The sequence below is a fragment of the Thermobia domestica genome, chromosome 5, assembly GCF_964235325.1.
Source record: "Thermobia domestica chromosome 5, izTheDome1.hap1.1, whole genome shotgun sequence".
Lineage (NCBI taxonomy): Eukaryota > Metazoa > Arthropoda > Insecta > Zygentoma > Lepismatidae > Thermobia > Thermobia domestica.
Genome location: NC_137458.1, coordinates 210,536,173 through 210,553,532, shown reverse-complemented (window position 1 = coordinate 210,553,532; position 17,360 = coordinate 210,536,173). Strand labels below are relative to the sequence as shown.

Below are 17,360 nucleotides of genomic sequence, written 5' to 3'. Positions count from 1 at the left end.
TGGTTATATATTAATAGAGTACATAGTGTTATATTTTAGTAAATTTTTATATATATTCAATCATATTGACATATGGAAAGAAAAAGAAAAAATAATTACATGTATCATACCTTAGGCATGCTAAAGCAAAATTATGATTTGCGACATACGCAAAGAAGACACTTATTTCACTTTAAAAAAAAAATTGGACAAAGAGGAAAGAAAAGAGAAAAAAAAACTTTTAGATGTATTAGAACTTATATGAGGCTCTACCTCACATTGATCAATAAAATATTAATAATTTTGAGCGTTCACATCACAAATCACGCACTAGTCGTAGTGTCCAAAACATTTCGCTCCATTTACCTTAGTTTGTGTTTATATATATATATATATATATATATATATATATATATATATATATATATATATATATATATATATATATATATATAGTGGTTTACAAAAACCATTCATCGACTATATTTGGTTTGTAACTCTTAACAGTTTATATCTGCAATCGCACACTGCTACGTTTATCCAGAGGATGTTTCTCCTCTTAGATGGTCTATTTCCAAACTTATTAGTTGAATAATTTCAAGTTATTTATCCAACACTGGGACACGTCACGAGACCTTTCCTTTAGATCACTTTTGTATATATGTATACATGGTTCGGATTTAAAAAAAAACGATCTTCCACAGGTGTACGGAGTATGATGGTTCAAATTGAGGATAGAAAAAAAACTGGTCAAGTCACAGGATACATATGCAGGTGAGAAGGATTCAAGGTGCACTTTCCACAATGATTTTAGGTTAGTTGTTCAGGGATAATATTCGTTATGATGTGGGTTACGTTTAGACCTGCCGTTACTTTTCAATACATGCCATTACATAATTACAGAGGTTATCATTTACATTGATTCAGAAGAAAAGGAAAATTACTTGAGTGCACGGCGGTATTCTTGACAAAATCTACATTCTTAAATTCGTCGGAAAACTCACTGGTAAACTATAGCAACCAATACACGTTTAGGGGGACAGACACGAGCGCTCTTACATATATTCATAATACATTTAATATCATACTTTTACTTTAAAATCATATTCACATACTAATTACATATACATTTCGACGTATTCATTTCTCTATATATATATATTTATAATAAATGCGCACACATTTAAATTAATCACCCCAACAATAAATTTTTTGAAAAGGTTGCAACATTGTCCAAGAAAACAAATGACTTCCAACATTACATTTGGAAAAGAATTGAATTTTTTATCTGATACCGCGCGTCTATAATTTTTTAACTTTTATATAATCAATTCGTGCTTAAATAATGAAAAAAAAACTTTGTGAGGCAGGCACGTAACACAGAACATTCCTAAAGATATAACTAGATAAACCAAAATACAATTTCTGGGCCCAGATCAACTACAAGGTAATCGAAAACCAAAACAGAAAGGAAAGTGACCAATGGATTAAAAAAAACTTAAGGGGACGACGGTGAAAAAACGTAATTGAAGTGTCGTCAAATATGGAGTCTTTATTCATTTCGGCGATAGGTCAAAATGTGATGGAGGACCCAATCATTATCTACTTTATCCATGAATCGTGTCTTGCAACGTCTCAGCTGGTAATTTCAGATCAGAGTTGTACGTTAAATAAATCGTAAGCAACAAGTTCAAAATCGGGGGGGGGGGAAGGTTGAAAATTAAAAAAAAAAACTTGAAGAAATGAAGACAGAGAGAGAGATAGGGAAGAAGGAAGACGAAGAATAGGGGCGCCAAAGACTTAAGTGAGAAATAACTAACGCTACACTGTTAAAAATGATTTATTCAAAAATGAATACATTTTAGTACTCAAAAAAAATTGAGTAAATTTGTCTCAATTTTGAGGAGAAAATAACTCAAAAAATGAGAATGAGGAAATTTAGTTGCATATTTGAGTCAGAGACTGGTTCTCAAAAACGAGTAATACTGTAGTCTTAAAAAATATTGTTTTATGAAATAGATATGTCACTGAATATCGTGAGATATAAAAGACAGTTTGCAAATGCAAGGCTATGGAAAACAAGTACGAACGAGCTAACATAAAAGCACAAACTTCCTTATAATCCTGGAACTATATGTTCTCATTCTGGTTGATGGAGGAACTACTTAGCGGATGGGTATAGTTAAAATTTGAATCGGCAATATGGCTGTGAAATTGTAGCAGTTTTCGATTAACATGAAAGGTATTTTAGAAGAAATAGGCTTCACAAGCATGAAAGAAGACTTTGCGAGTAAGTACTACCTGCAATATATGTTTAATATCTATATAATGAAATATGTGTGTATTTTTAAGTGTAAACAATATGAAACCTTGTGTAAACAACCTTGTTTGTGTACGAACATTGTAATCGATTGGCGGTGCAGTTTTTCCTTCGAAAATCATGAACAATCTTTCTAGCCACTGATATATCTTCACTCTATGCTTCTAGGCATTCTATGTGTTTGTTCTGTTAGTGATATGCGACGTTCCAATTTATTCTGTAAATTGTGCACTATCGTTTGTTAGGTTAATTGGAATTTAGCGTCCCTTTGAAATCGAGCCGATGCCATTATACCAGCGGGAGGGCTCGCATTCTTGGGGCCACAAGTCGGGAAATAGCTATAAATTTTGCACCTGTCGTATGCAAGTAAAAATGTATATGACATATATGACTTTTTCTGATTGGAGGATACTTAGTTGTTCCATGGTAGATACTAGAAGGCAATTAGCATTTTGTTAAGACATAACGGGTTGTTAATTAATCCCGCCAATTTAAAGCAAGTTAATACTTGAAAATCCGGTGGTGGTGTAAGCCTAGGGATATAGTATACGTAAAGCCGCGTCAGTTCCCGAATGAGCTGGACGCTCATACTTTTAGGGATTATTCATTGAGTATCTACGAACTTACCAAGGGGGTAACAAAGCGACTTTGATTTACTTATCGACTGATACGAAAATAAAAAAGAACGTACCTGTACTTTATATCTGCATGTGTAGTGCCCTTGTACTTTATCTATGACTATGTGTGTGTGTGGGGGGGGGGGGTTTAACGCATATCGCATGTCTTGTGCACATGGATACCTCTTACTATTGCACTACGTAGAAAATTTATGGTATTTCATGTAGAAGTGGTAATACAACACAGAAGAAACGCAAATCACGGCGTCCTCATGTATACTATTACCTTGTAAAATTTTTTAGTGAAAAGAGTTAGACCCTTTCTGCTAAATATTTGCCGAAAAGACATAAGGAACACATTTCTGCAGGCGAAAGAATTTTATGCAAAGTAATATACCTTTATTTTAGGTTTACAGATGTAGTGTTGCCAGTGTAAAATCATGACAAGTGCTTTATGATGGATAAAATAAGTGAGTGCATATGAAAGATTACTCTATTAGATGTTATTTTCAACAGCGGTGTATATCTGCACAGTGCACAAAAGCTGTATTTTATGTTTACAAATGGAGCGTTACTATTAAACCATGACAAGTGCTATTGAAACTCGTATCTTTGCTAGATCCCACTACTTTTCACTATCCTTGCTTACGCGTATGCTCACCATCGCTGACGCACCTGCTCCCTTCGGACGCATTTCCGCCCTGCCTCGCAGGCCCACCGCCTTCGCCCTGCGATGACTCGGTTAGAAAGCATTACCGTGTTTTAGTGGCAACCTAGCCCAGGTTGGTTTGTGTTTTGCACTAGTTCTTATACCATGCATCCGGAAGCCGAATTTATAAACATCGAAAAAGAATTGTAATATCTTAGCAATTACTTACCCACATGGGCCCATATGGTTTTTTTCGGGTTTAATCTCTTCTTTCAGAGCGGTGTCAATATTTCTTACTCGTTCTACGTTCCATTTTCGATTTCTCTTCCCATTTATTCTGATCGACTTTAACCACGTTTGCACTTCCGCCACTAGGAGATTGTGATCGGAATCGATATCCGCTCCCGGTAGTGGGTTCATGTCTCGTACACTACGCGTTGCTTGTTGTTTGTTCCAATGAAGTGAGTATACTATGGATAGCGTATATCCGCGTACTTCCTAAATTTTAGGTGGCTATACGATAGTTTCCAAAAATTAGAGGTGGGTATACGCTGTATACTCACGTATACCCTCCATTACATCCCTGGACTGAATATGCCTAAAAACTTAAAATGTGCTATAAAAATGCTTTACAGGAAAGCAATATGCAAATTATTTAAATCACTGGTACCGTACAATCTACTTTCAATATTTTTCGCGCGTTTAACAATATTTATTTACATGACTGTATCTGCCAAAATTACGTTCGTCAGTTTAATCTCATGAAAAGCTGATTTTTCTCCTTGTGTTGTGTGTAATTGTCAGGACCAGATTTACATTTTTCTAAGACCTGGACCAAAGCACAATTCTGTGCCTCTAGCCTCTGAAAAAGATTATAATTCTTGTTGACGTATCTAATGTGTTGCTGAAGAAAAGGTTAGTCAGCTTCCCTGTGTTTGTAAATGTAGAAACACTCAAAGCTTTCTTTTTTTTTTTTTTTTTTTTTAATATTCCGGAGAGTATTTGAGTTTCCATCAAATGCAATGGAAAAAGTAGCATTGCAAATTTCGCTCGCTATCAAGTTGAACAGGGTGGTGTTATAACTTCCTCGAAACTGTTACATGCAACAGCATACTGTTCATTCACTAATTACAGGATTCCCAGCCAGTCAGAAGTTTTTGTTTTTCACTTTTCGAATAAGCTGATATTGATAGCAGAAATGGAACGGAGTCAAAATACGGGACATTTCCCTGTCCCAACTAAATTTACGGGGACGCGGGACACTCGGGCCCAAAAACTTGACATTCCCGTTTCTTACGGGACGTATGGCAGGCTTAAGCGTAAAATAAGTAGTTTTATTGTTAAAGTATTCATTTCCGATCCTTCTGCGTTTAATTCGGGAATTTCCCGAGCACTTCTTTCACGGCGTTCACATCAAAACTTCCACTAGTACGGAAATTTGAACTCAGCACTTGAAATAGTAAGCGTTACATAGTCTTCGGAACCCCGACCATTAAGCTTCTTTAATTTGACAATTTAATTTGATATGTACTATTAGTCCCGGCACCTATGACCTTAAACCCGTCAAAAGTCTGAGTGATTATGTCCATCGGTGTCGCCAAGTCGACAAGCATACTATTCACGGAAAATATTTTCTAAAGTACAAAATTGCTTATTTTACTTCAAATAGGCTATAAGCATAATCCATACGTTAATTTGTTCTGTAACTATCTCAATCTAAGTTAAGTTTTAAAAAAAAAATCATTTAGTGCATTCAGAACTTGATAAAGGTCTTATGTTGAATGTTGTTATATACCTTAATGTGAAAGCCTCCAATTCGCCCAAGGAAAGTCTAAAATCTGATAAAAATCACTTACAATGTGATCACCTTAGTCGTATCAATAATATACTAACAAATAGGTCAAAAATCCAGGAGGGTTTTAAAGTGGTTTTTTTTCAGGTGATGTCGGCTTGAGGAGGCCAAGCATATATTTTTTTTTTTACAAAAAATCACGTGTAGGTATAGTTTATGCGCACCACTAAAAATAATTGTCTACGGTGCTTGGGGTCCCTAGTTCGATCCCAGCTTGCGCCGTGTGGACTTTGTGGTGGTCAAACACCGTGCTCGTTGGTTTTCCCGGGGTTCTCCCACTTTCTTCATTCCACCATTTCATTCATCTCTCATCATCTCCGTCTCCTTTAGCCTAACTGGCATAACCATGGGACGTAAAACAAAGATTTTTAAAAATAATTATTGAAAAATTCTAGTTCTTTCACTAATTTACTTCTTATTGTCTCCTAAAAGATTTGCGCTGGGAGATATGAAAATATCTCGGTTGGCATAGATAAAATTCAAGGGGACCACCAGAGATAATTATTGAAAAATTACAATTCTCTTTCTATTTGCGTATAAATAGGGTTTCCGGATATATGGCATAAAAAACTATTGCAAAAGCACAAACCAACCTCTGCTAGATGGCCACTAAAAAGCACAAGTGCCTGGTGGGTATACACGTAAGCATGGACAGTTAAAAAGAAGTGGATTTTGGCAAATATGCGATTTTGAATAGCACTTGCCATTGCTTTACACTAGTAACGTTCCACTTGTAAACATAAAATATAGCTTCTGCACACTATGCAGAAGTACACTGCCGGCGGAAAATAACATCTAATAGAGCCATCTTTCATATGAAGAGCGTTTTTTCAAAACTCGGAAGAGCACAAAACATCTTTTTTTTTTTTTATTGTAGGCCTAAATCGAGAAGTAATTGAGTCAGTAGTTTCGAAGATTATCGTCCTTTTGACTTTTTCTTTCAATATATTCCGAATACTTCTGAATTTACAAGCTGCCTTGATACTAGAAAATAATATGATACGTCGGTATGTTCACGATACTATTGTTTTTGTTGTTGGTTTTTTTACTTTGATGCTTTTTCTTTGATTCATTGATTGAATGGTTGTTTTAGCGATGTTTGGCCTCAATCGAAATTATAAATTCTAATTTCAGAATAGTTGTGATCAAGTAAAGATTCTAGATTTCTGTTTTGAACAGAGCATCCCCTCCCACCAGCACCAAAGAAAGGTTAAGCATGCATGGTTTCAGTTTAACTTTCCACATTTATGCACCAAAACTGTGGGAGATGATAATTAGGTGGACGATAATGGTGTAATGAATAAAGTGTCTACATTCCCCGTGTTGAAAGGGAACGATGGAGAGGGAATAGTAAGTAGAAATGATTTGTTTATTTATTTATTTATTTATTTATTTTCATGAACATTGGTACAGTCAGAAACATTATGTTAGTAATTAACTTCCATTAATTTAGTTTAAGGTTGACTACTCTCACCTTCCTTGCTTGTGCTCTGGAATCTAATGAAAACGAGGCGGCCGCGATGGCTCAGTGATAGAGCGTTCACTTCTAATGCGTGGGGTCCCTGGTTCCATCCCAGCTCGCGCCAAGTGGGCTTTGTGGTGGACAAACACCGTGTGCGTGCTTTTTTCGAATTTCTCCTGTTTCTTCCAACTTTCTGCATTTCACCACTTCATTTATTGCCATAATTGCTATCCCGTTTAGAATACTTGTCATAAAAGTGAGACGTAGAACTTGTAATTTCGTTTGTTTAAGGAAAACTAAATTAAATAAGGGAATAATGATTTAGAGAATACTGAAACTATTTCTATCTTTCATAGTCTAAGCTATCGTTTAACATGCAACTGATTTTCTTGTTACCGCAAATCTGAAACCGCAATCGCAACTCACTTGACTATACCAGATGGCTGTTTGGATGGTCTTGGAATTTATGGTATGAATATTTCTATATTGAAACAATCTGAATTTCTAAGCTTTTTTTTTTTTTGTTTGTTTAAGTACCACCTTCGTTTTCCTTGTACTGGAATCACAGTGAGTACTGTGTTCAGAGAGGACTCCAACCCCCCCCCCGAATTTGCTTACTACACCCTTGGATGGAAAAGGATTCGTTCTCCAAATCCAATTCTATCAATCCATATCATATATATTTTTTACTTCAATTAAACAAAATTATGCTTAGGAAGAAACCGATATTCTTCTGATTTTATTTATTTCCCTTCAAGATACGAAGTAATTACATTCTCATGTACAGCTTCACCAAACACACGACCTCATTGTTTCAGGACTTCGGCCTTCACGACAGTTGACAAAAGAAAGAAACACGCTAAATTCTTTCCTTCTAGACGTTACGGTCCTTTCCGAGAAATATATGAACTACAGCTTTTTTTTTTTTTTTTTTTTTTTTTAGCAGGTTGAGGTGCATGAATGAAAGTTGCGAGGACGTGGGGATACATTAAACCAATTATTTTCGCTGATAGTTGCATAACAAACTATATTACCTTCTTCGAGTTTGTGTAAAAATATATACCACTATCCTGAATATATCCCCTTTTATTTTGAACACTCCCCTCAGTGAAATTTTCTGGAGTGCTTACTGCCTGTGTTTCATAGTGTTCACTTGATATCTAATTGCTTTTCAAGTTTACATTTCATTGGAGGTCAAAAGTATGTTATGTAACCCAACATAAAAGGGTCTTATTGGTTGAGTAGCCACTTTATCAAGTTCCTCCAAGTTATACATCCTACCATGTGTTTCGTACTGGTTTCCTAAATTTAACCTGATAGACAAGGAATCATTATGATAAACCCAGAAACAAATACGAATCCATTTTTGTTTCGGTATAGAATTTTGCTCACATATCGTTCTCCGTTCGGGAAGCACTATTGTAAGATTCAGATATTCTGTTAGAACTTAATATAATTGCAGTTTACAAAATGTAAACCATGACAGCCATTATGAGTATGATATTAGTATAATGAAGTAAAAGTTCATTACACAATTTGTTATTCCTTTAGTGTTGTACCACGTTACTAAATTTGAAGTAGGAAACTTGGGTATAGCGTTTTTAATCTTCTTCGCTTGAATTTTAACGCCTCGAAATACTCTGTGTATAAATAATCTTTTCTGCGTAACCTCCTACACAAACGGTGTCTTCAGCTCCAAAAATGATACTAAGGGAAGAATTAGTTCAGGCATAAATTGCAAGAAAATAAGTTTGTTCCATGAAATCTAAATAAGAACTATTGCATTTTGAGAACCATTATTCCAAGCACTATTAAATGTTTGACTAAAATATATTGTTTGTTATTCATTACTCTAATAACTCTAGGAATAATTAATAGCAACTAAAGAACTCATTTCAACCAGAGTACTGCTCTTTGTATCGATGGGATTTTCCTTGCTTTCTGAATTGTTTCATGTCGTTTTTTCTGTAGAATACAGTAATCAGTTTTTTTTTTTTTTTTTTAAGATTATAAAGGGTAAAGAACGATGAAATGTTCTATTACTTCTTCATTATGGTTTACCAGGCAAATGCATAGGAAAAGCTTCGTTAGAAAAATATAGTTATTTTCGGGACCGTCCATCTCTACTTCTGAGTCCCCTTCTATACAGGGTGTCTCACCTAATTCTGTGACCTGAAATATTGTCAAAGTGTGGCAAATCCTATTGCACAGGAATGTAACCATGTCAGGGGCCAATAAAGTTCTGTGAACAGCAGGTGCATCCAGGGTTTCCACCATAGAACCCCGGAGGCCAACTTGAAATTGTAACGTCCTTGACATGGGTACATTCCTGCGCTACTGGATTTGTCACATTTTAGGTCATTTCAACAATAGGCTATTTCAGGTCGCAAAGTTGGATGGGACACCCTGTATACATATATATAAGCATTCAGACTTCACCAAAATATTAAATAGCACGGATAAATGTAAGATTAAATACATTGTACTATCTTCGGTTTGGTATTTCACAAACAATAGCTCAGTGTTTAAATGGTATATTCTTATTTTTCTCCTTTCCCCGTACAGGAGTAGTGGTTTTGTGCTGGATCACATGGTAGTCCTTCCTCAGGATTTATTGTGCAGCGAATAAAGAGCCATAGGTTTCGAAAAGTAACTACAATAGAGAAGCAGCAGAAAGGCCGTCCTGAGAGAGATTGTTGCACCAAACTTCGTTGCTTACCTGACGAAGCAGACTTCTCAATTTTATTTCAACAGAAAAAACAGTGGTTAAAAGAAAATACTTTTCCACAAGATAATATAATTCAGTTCATGAAAGACACATCCGACGGACGTAGATTCGAAATTGCAAAGCAAAGTAAAACTGTCAAGGAAATTTTTGAAGAATGGCCCAGACTGCTTGATGTTACAATAGTAAGTAGTGCCTATTTAACACAGCATTTTACTGTTATTGTGCTGGATTATTACTTTTTGGTAAACATCATTTGATATATATTGGGCACGGTGGCTCAGTGGTAGAGCGCTCGTTTCTGACAGGAGGGCACCTATTAAATAGTGTTAAATAATTAATACTAAATTAAATAGTTAATAAAGTTAAATAGTACAGAAGTTTATAAAACAAATGCAGTAGTTCGTATGTAATACATTTCATATGTAATTAAATGGATGAACTACTGGTTACTGGTATTTCTAATATTATAGTTTAATAATTATTGATGCTTTCTATATTAAAATATTTCTATTCTCTATATCGAAAAACATTTCAGTGCGAAGTTTTCTTTTTTTTAATTCTTTTCCTCCCCCACTTTTGACTAATGATTTCGCACCCTGGTTTGGGGACAGCATCGTATCCGTGGGCTTACTTGGAATTCTTTTCGATTTCTTCCACGTTATTGATCCACCAATGTTCTCATAATCGCTCACTTTCATGAATATCCATTTTCTGAAGCATGCGGAGTATAAATGTGGGACATAATACTGCAAATTTCATTTCATTTGCTTCATGTCAGTTTTGTTCAGCGATATGATTTCACAAGGTTTGTAATAGTAACAAAATACTTCTAGCATTTGTCTTTCATTCCGTCTTTTATAGTATTAAGCATTTTAATTCAGATAATTTCGGTAGCTCCTTCTACCTTCCTCATTATAGTTAGGTAACTTACAGGCAAAGCATGTATGCAAAACTGTATGATGACATCGTCAGAGGTGTAATATTTTGCGTGTGAGTTACTCGTCCATCTGAAAACGTAGCAAGCGCTACCGAAATGTCATGAATATAATATTCAATACCAAAGAACACGATGTAAACTAAAAATATTTAGACTTTTTGAAGAGCAGGTTTATACGTTTTGCTGGAAAGTTTAGTCTTATTTCAGTGTTTTATCAGATACCCAATTAATATAAAAATAAATATTATTAGGTAGCAATTCGTCATACTAATTTCGGGAATATCTGCCTTACTAGTTGTATGTACAACCAATAACATAAAAGGAGCTGCCTGAACAAGAGTATATATAATTGCTGTTTATAAGTTGTAAATAAAGTGACATATTTCACATTATTCAGGTATGTAAAACAGTATGACAACGAATTATTTTAGAATTTCATGACTAGAACAAGCTATAATATATTATTTAATAGAATATATTTGTATAAGAATTAAACCTTTATATTTCAGATCGACGCTGAATTTAAAAAGTTGTTTGGCGAGACAGGCGACTCTTTGTGTTTGAACTTCGGATCATAGCTGACCACCTTTTACTAGAAGCAAGGAACTGTGGCAGAAAATGTGCAGAGGATGTAGTTAACGATTTCCTTCAGAAGCATACTTTGACACAGGAAATTACGGCAGAAAGTAAGTACATTGTACAATTAGTTAGGAACGTAATATTTCATCGTATCCTTTGTGTTGTGAAAGATAGTTTTATTTAGTAGCGCGATGCCAGTGACATATTCATGTTGATTTAAAAAGAAAGAAAAAACAGCCGCAGTGATTCAGTTGTAAACACTCATCTTTGGTGTTTATTTTTCCCTATTTGATCTTGTGTAATAAGCAATCATCACCTACAAAGGGTTTTTTTGTATTCTCTGGTTTCCTATTCCTTTATTGTTTCCATTCATTTTTCACTGTCACTTTTCCTCGGAGCATGATCATGAAATATTAATCTTACATACTGATCGTAGTAAGAAAAACGGCTGCATACTCCACATTGAGATGTTCCTTCGTGATTATGGTTAGCGTATGAGACTGGTGTGGCAAATTCGACCTCAATTACGGGTGGAAGCTCTTGTAGATCGCGTTCCAAGTTAAGCTGTAGATCCGCCTGCTTTCAGTGTCCTCTGTTTGTCAGTGATAACTTTTTTTTTTTTTTTTTTTTTAAGCTTTTACTAGAGTAAGATCAAGTTTTCGTGTATATTTATTAAATCTCAGGTTCCATGTGTAAATATGTACACAAGAGTATTTGTCATCGACACATAGATATTGTCTAATAGATATTGTAACTTCTACTCAGAAGATGTATCATCTTTGTTGCAACAACTTACAAGTTTCCGACGAGGGATGAAGAAACAATTTAATGAAATTTCAACTTGGAATAAATTAGCCAAATATTTCGTCGTAGAGAAATGTCAATGTTAGTAGTGTTCTGAATTTGTGTACTCCTTTGCAACTGTATGTCACTTTGCCTGTGACGAAGGCCAATCCTGAGCGATCATTCTGTACACTAAAAGCCAGCAAAACGTATATTCGTAGCACAATGTCGAAGATGAAATTCAGCTCAGCCCCGTAACTTGAAATTTTTCTTGGAAGATCAAGCATTAATATTTGGACCTTCTAAAATATATAAAGTTGAGGTTCCCTAGAATAATAATGAAATATGAAGAGTGCCCCCCTCCTTAAAGTGAAATCTTTAATAAACGTGTTTGATACTTTCTAGGGGTGCCAGATGATGTTTTACTAAAGTAGGACCCAGATTACATTTATATTTCATCTTAAAAGAATGTATTTTATTCACATGGTGGGGCAGCAGGAACGCCTTAACTTATTTTCAGTACTTTTGGAAATAGTATGGTGATTCACAACTTAAATAAATGAGATATTGTTTCACCCAGTTCAAAGCCTTACAAAAATATATATCTGGGGGCTCTAATAGGACACATTTTACTGAATGAGATTCAGAATACATTTTAGTTTCATTTAAGTATTTTTTTCTGGGGTGTGGTAAATCTGTTCCAAGTTTCATTTACAAGTTCCTGTTCACATCGTATCATACGGAGTAAGAAAATTTTAACTCAAATGGGTCCTCTCAATAAACTGCAAGCTTAATTGGGAGGACAGTTGCTCCATTCCGGTGCAAAAGTACGAAACTGGTTGAGTCCTTTGCCAATCCTGAGCACTGAAAGCGAAGAATGTGGTTGATATTGAAAAGGGTAGTAAGCGAATTCCCCTTCGGAAAAAAAAAAAAAAAAAGCTGTTTGGGAATATGTGAGCAAGTTTCACAAGTTTTGATGAGTTTTCATGTGTTAGTTGTAATGTGAACATCTTTATTAATTTATTTAGGAAGAAATTATTTCTTTTAAGAAACATTTCTACTTCCATGTAATTGCTAATAATAATAATAATAATAATAATAATAATAATAATAATAATAATAATGTGCAATTTTTGTATATGAGCAAGTAGTGACTTGCCAGATGAAAATATAATTGTACTGCTGTACAACTCTTACGTGTGTAATGAATGTGGAAAGAGGAAGGGCCCTTTTGATATTTTCGCTGGTGGAGGGGGGCATCCCATCCTTAGTTACGCTACAGTTCCCCAATTTTTCCAGTAATTGTTGTTTGACAATTGCTTAAAAAGATGGAATCGAGTAATAGTGCAATTTTACAGAAATTAGAATTTGTAGTGTGATTTTTTCCCCCTGGAAGGGAAACCGTGAAGGAAACTTGAAGGGATTTTACTTAGTTGGTGACTCATGCTCTTTCTTAAAACTGTTCGACTTTGGGTAAATGAATTAAGTGTGCCAGAACAAGCTTTGATTCAGAGCTCCCCTAGAACACGCCACTAACTTTTACCCGTCACACATAAGCGGAAATAACTAATTTTCGCGATTATTGTTTCCTTATCTTGCATAAATGAAATAGGTCGAAATGTTTTTGGTTACCTTTCAATTTCCTTATTTTTATAATCTTATTTCAGTTGATACTAATTCCTTTCACAACGTGACAACACTAATATTATTCGAAACATCGCAATAGATGAAGCAGGTCTTGAACTCTTTCATTTGATTTTTATTAGGATCACGCAGGTGGGATATATATAATATTGTAATGTTAGTCCCATACGTGTACATTTTACTCCGACCTTACTTACCCTCACCTTCGCGAAGAGAGTTATCCATCGCCTTCGCCCTTGCCCTCGCAGTGACAGTTGGCTCTCGCCCTCCCTGTCGAAACTTGTCATCTCCCTCGTTATTGTGGGCGAGAGAATTTGAGGGTGAGGACGCTCTTGAGAGTTTTACCCTCGCGAGGGTGAATACCTCTGGTTAGTACGTCCGTTACTCCGCACGATAACTCTTCAACAAAAGATAACTTTTAAATTGTTTTCTGTAATCAATAACTAGATAATTATCTTAGTTAATGGATGTAATCCACTTACTTGAAGCAGTAGATAGAAACAAGCTTTTTCATGCAATCAGTTAAGTACCAAGAATATCTCCAACCTTAGCTCTGTACCGAAGTCGGAAATGGTAGAAATATATTATAACTTCCGGTTTCAATACTGATCTACATAGAATAAAAACAAGTGATAACAAAAAGCGTTCTTTTTTAGTAATTAAATTGGCCTTCTGAGAAAAGATACCAGTTTTGAGAGATCAAATCGGAAGTATTAGACATCAGCCACTTCCGGTTTTAATGTTGGTCGCTGAAGAGTACAAACGGTAAAAGATAGCGAGACGCGGTTTTTTAATCGTTTAAGCGTCCTTAGAATATATTCTATCTCCACTCTAACCACTCTACTAAAACACTAAGTGGTAGATCTGCTACAACTTCTGGTTTCAATATTAATTGAAGAAATATTGCGTGGTCCACTTTACTGTCTTTACTAGAGTTTATATCTTCTTATTTCAGTTGATACTAATTTGTATTAGAACGTAGTAACACTAATATTATTCGATACATCGTCATAGAAGAATCAGGTCTACAAATCTTTAATTTGATGTTTATTCCTATTGTCATTAATTACATAATCTCTCTCTTTCCAGGAAGGTGAAGGCATAGATACATTCATGGAAAATGAAAGGCTTCTGGGAGGATCTCGAACACAGTCGTGTATATTGCCATTGGCAACCGATACACACCGGTACAAGTTTTTCTCATAGTGGAGGATCGTGTACTGGAGGTTAGTCGCTTTTGAAAGCTGCTGACATTGCCTTCAAACTGTGCTATGTGTTAAACATTGAGTTCAGCCCCGTGTGCAAGAACGTTTGGGACTTTTTCAACGAATGCTTTTTCAAAATTGACACCACAGCACAGGTATCTTCTGTCACCCAAGAATTAAAAACAAAGTTATTTACGAACCTGCAAGCCTAGTAGCCTTCACAGTAATGAATACTCTTACGTGCAGTTTTACGATAACTGGTCAGATATGTGGTTGTATTTGTTGAATATAGTGATGAGACAGAAGTACCTGTGTTTGGTAAAATTACTGATATTCTGCTGTTGAATGAGGAGCCAGTTGTTGTGTTTAATTTTCTCAAAGTTGTAGGCTTCAGTAAGCATTATCATTCATATGTTGTTCAGGGGACTAAGGACGTGGGAGTTTCTAGAATAACTGTCTTGTATAACTATTATCCTTTATGTATACGTAAATCATATGAACAATTTGATGACACACTATATGTTGCTTTCCGATACAAAAGATGTTCAACAAATAATAAGTAGGTATTACTGATAATATGTATAAACTGTACTGCAAAATGCAAATGTAATATATAATCAGAAAACTGTTCAAAAATGTAACGATGATTACATTTTCCTTCAGTTGTAATATTTTTTATTTCTTTGTTATTTAGAACATAACTTTTGTTTTAAATATTACATAATTCTGTTTAAAATTGTTCAACTAATATGCTTCAAAGATGTATAGATTTATAATTCAATAGATAAGACTTTTGATATTCCTTCCGTGTTTATTTTGTTCTACTTATGTCTCAACGTACTTACTGCGTTCATCAGCAGAGTTGTACTAATTTGGAGAATTGTTATATAATTTAATTCTTACATTATTATTTTATATTTGAATATTTAACAAAGAAATATGGTTAGATATTACAGTTTGATTCAGATTTATAAATTAACAGTTTTCTTCAATGTTATTAATATTGCTTTCGTTTTCTCCTTTTTTATAATAATAAAATATTCCAAATTTCACTTATTTTCAAACCATCCCCTATTCAATGCCCCATCATTCAAGTTAATTTCTATTGTTTCTCTTAATAACCTTTTATATCTATGAGTGGATCTGCATATAACTGCGCATTTTCAAATATTGTCTTATGGCTCTCTTCTAGTGCATGTAACAATTAAAATTATATAACGATAATTATATAACAATTCCCTGAATTAGTACAACTCTGATGATGAACGTAGTAAGTGCGTTTGAAACATAAGTCGAACAAAATAATTACGGATGGAATATCAAAAGTCTTATTTATTGAATTACGAATATCTCCATGAAAATTATTTGAAGTATGTAATGTGTAGATTTAGTTTGACAAATAAAACATACAATGTAGCAACATATTTTATTTTAATTAAAACGAAACAAATATATATATATATATATATATATATATATATATATATATATATATATATATATATATATATATATATACATTTAAATTCTTTTCAGTGTAACGTCGCACGATTATCTTTCAAGGCTAAACAAGACGGTGATGATAATTAATGAAGTAGTGCAATGAAGAAAGTAGGAGGAAACGGGAATACATAAAGAAACCCAACGCACATGATGTTTGTCCATGCTATTTATGAAAAGAAACAGCTCTTAAGATGAAAATGTAACTTCGCAGATTCAAAAATGAGTAAAAAGGTACTCTGAAAATTAGACTATATTAGTATTCCAAAATAAGAAAGAAAGTACCCATTTTGCTGCCTTCCTGGCACACAGAAAATTCCCGGAACTAAAAAGGTAGATAAATGACACACTGCACTAGGAAATTTATAGTTAAGTACTCCTTTTACACATTAATATTGAAGTTAGACAATTTTGTCTTCAAAGCTGGAAAATATAAGTAACTTTTAAAATACTTTAGAAAAAAGTATTTTAAAAGTTACTTCTATTTTCCAGCTTTGAAGACAAAATTGTCTAACTTCAATATTAATGTGTAAAAGGAGTACTTAACTATAAATTTCCTAGTGCAGTGTGTCATTTATCTACCTTTTTAGTTCCGGGAATTTTCTGTGTGCCAGGAAGGCAGCAAAATGAGCACTTTCTTTCTCATTTTTGAATACTAATAAAATCTCATTTTTGAGTACTTTTTTACTCATTTTTTTAAAAAAATCCTTCTCATTTTTGAGAAGAGTTTTTCTCAAATCTGAGAGGAACTATTCTCAATTTTTGAGAACGTGTGTTTCTCAATTTTGCGGCTATCTGAGCATTTCGAATACTTTTCTACTCAATTTTGAGTATACATGTTCTCAATTGTGAGGAGAGCATTACTAGTTTTTGAACAAAGAATTTCTCAATGTTGATTACATTCATCTCATTTTACGGTTAACTTTCTCATTTTTGAGAAAATGTGTTCTCGTTATTTTTGAGAAATAGCAGCTTCTCATTTTATTTAAGAATATTTTATCTCGCTTTTAAGAGAATTTTTACTCAAAAGTGAGTAAAATTTACTCAAATTTGAGTACATATTGTTCTTATATTTTGAACACCCACACTTCCTCACTTTTGAGAA

The 17,360-nt window shown here is 34.2% G+C and overlaps 1 long non-coding RNA gene across 2 annotated transcripts; it reads left to right on the top strand.

The window, feature by feature from the left end:
- The first annotated feature begins 2,145 nt into the window (after positions 1-2,145).
- Positions 2,146-16,170, top strand: LOC145684760 (uncharacterized). 2 transcript variants are annotated; one of them, XR_014131385.1, is made up of 5 exons: positions 2,146-2,269; positions 6,552-6,767; positions 9,445-9,789; positions 11,054-11,230; positions 14,640-16,170. It is a non-coding gene; the product is annotated as an uncharacterized LOC145684760 (long non-coding RNA). The 2 variants fall into 2 exon arrangements; XR_014131386.1 differs by lacking the exon at positions 6,552-6,767 and having other exon boundaries at positions 2,168-2,269.
- The last annotated feature ends 1,190 nt before the right edge of the window (positions 16,171-17,360 follow it).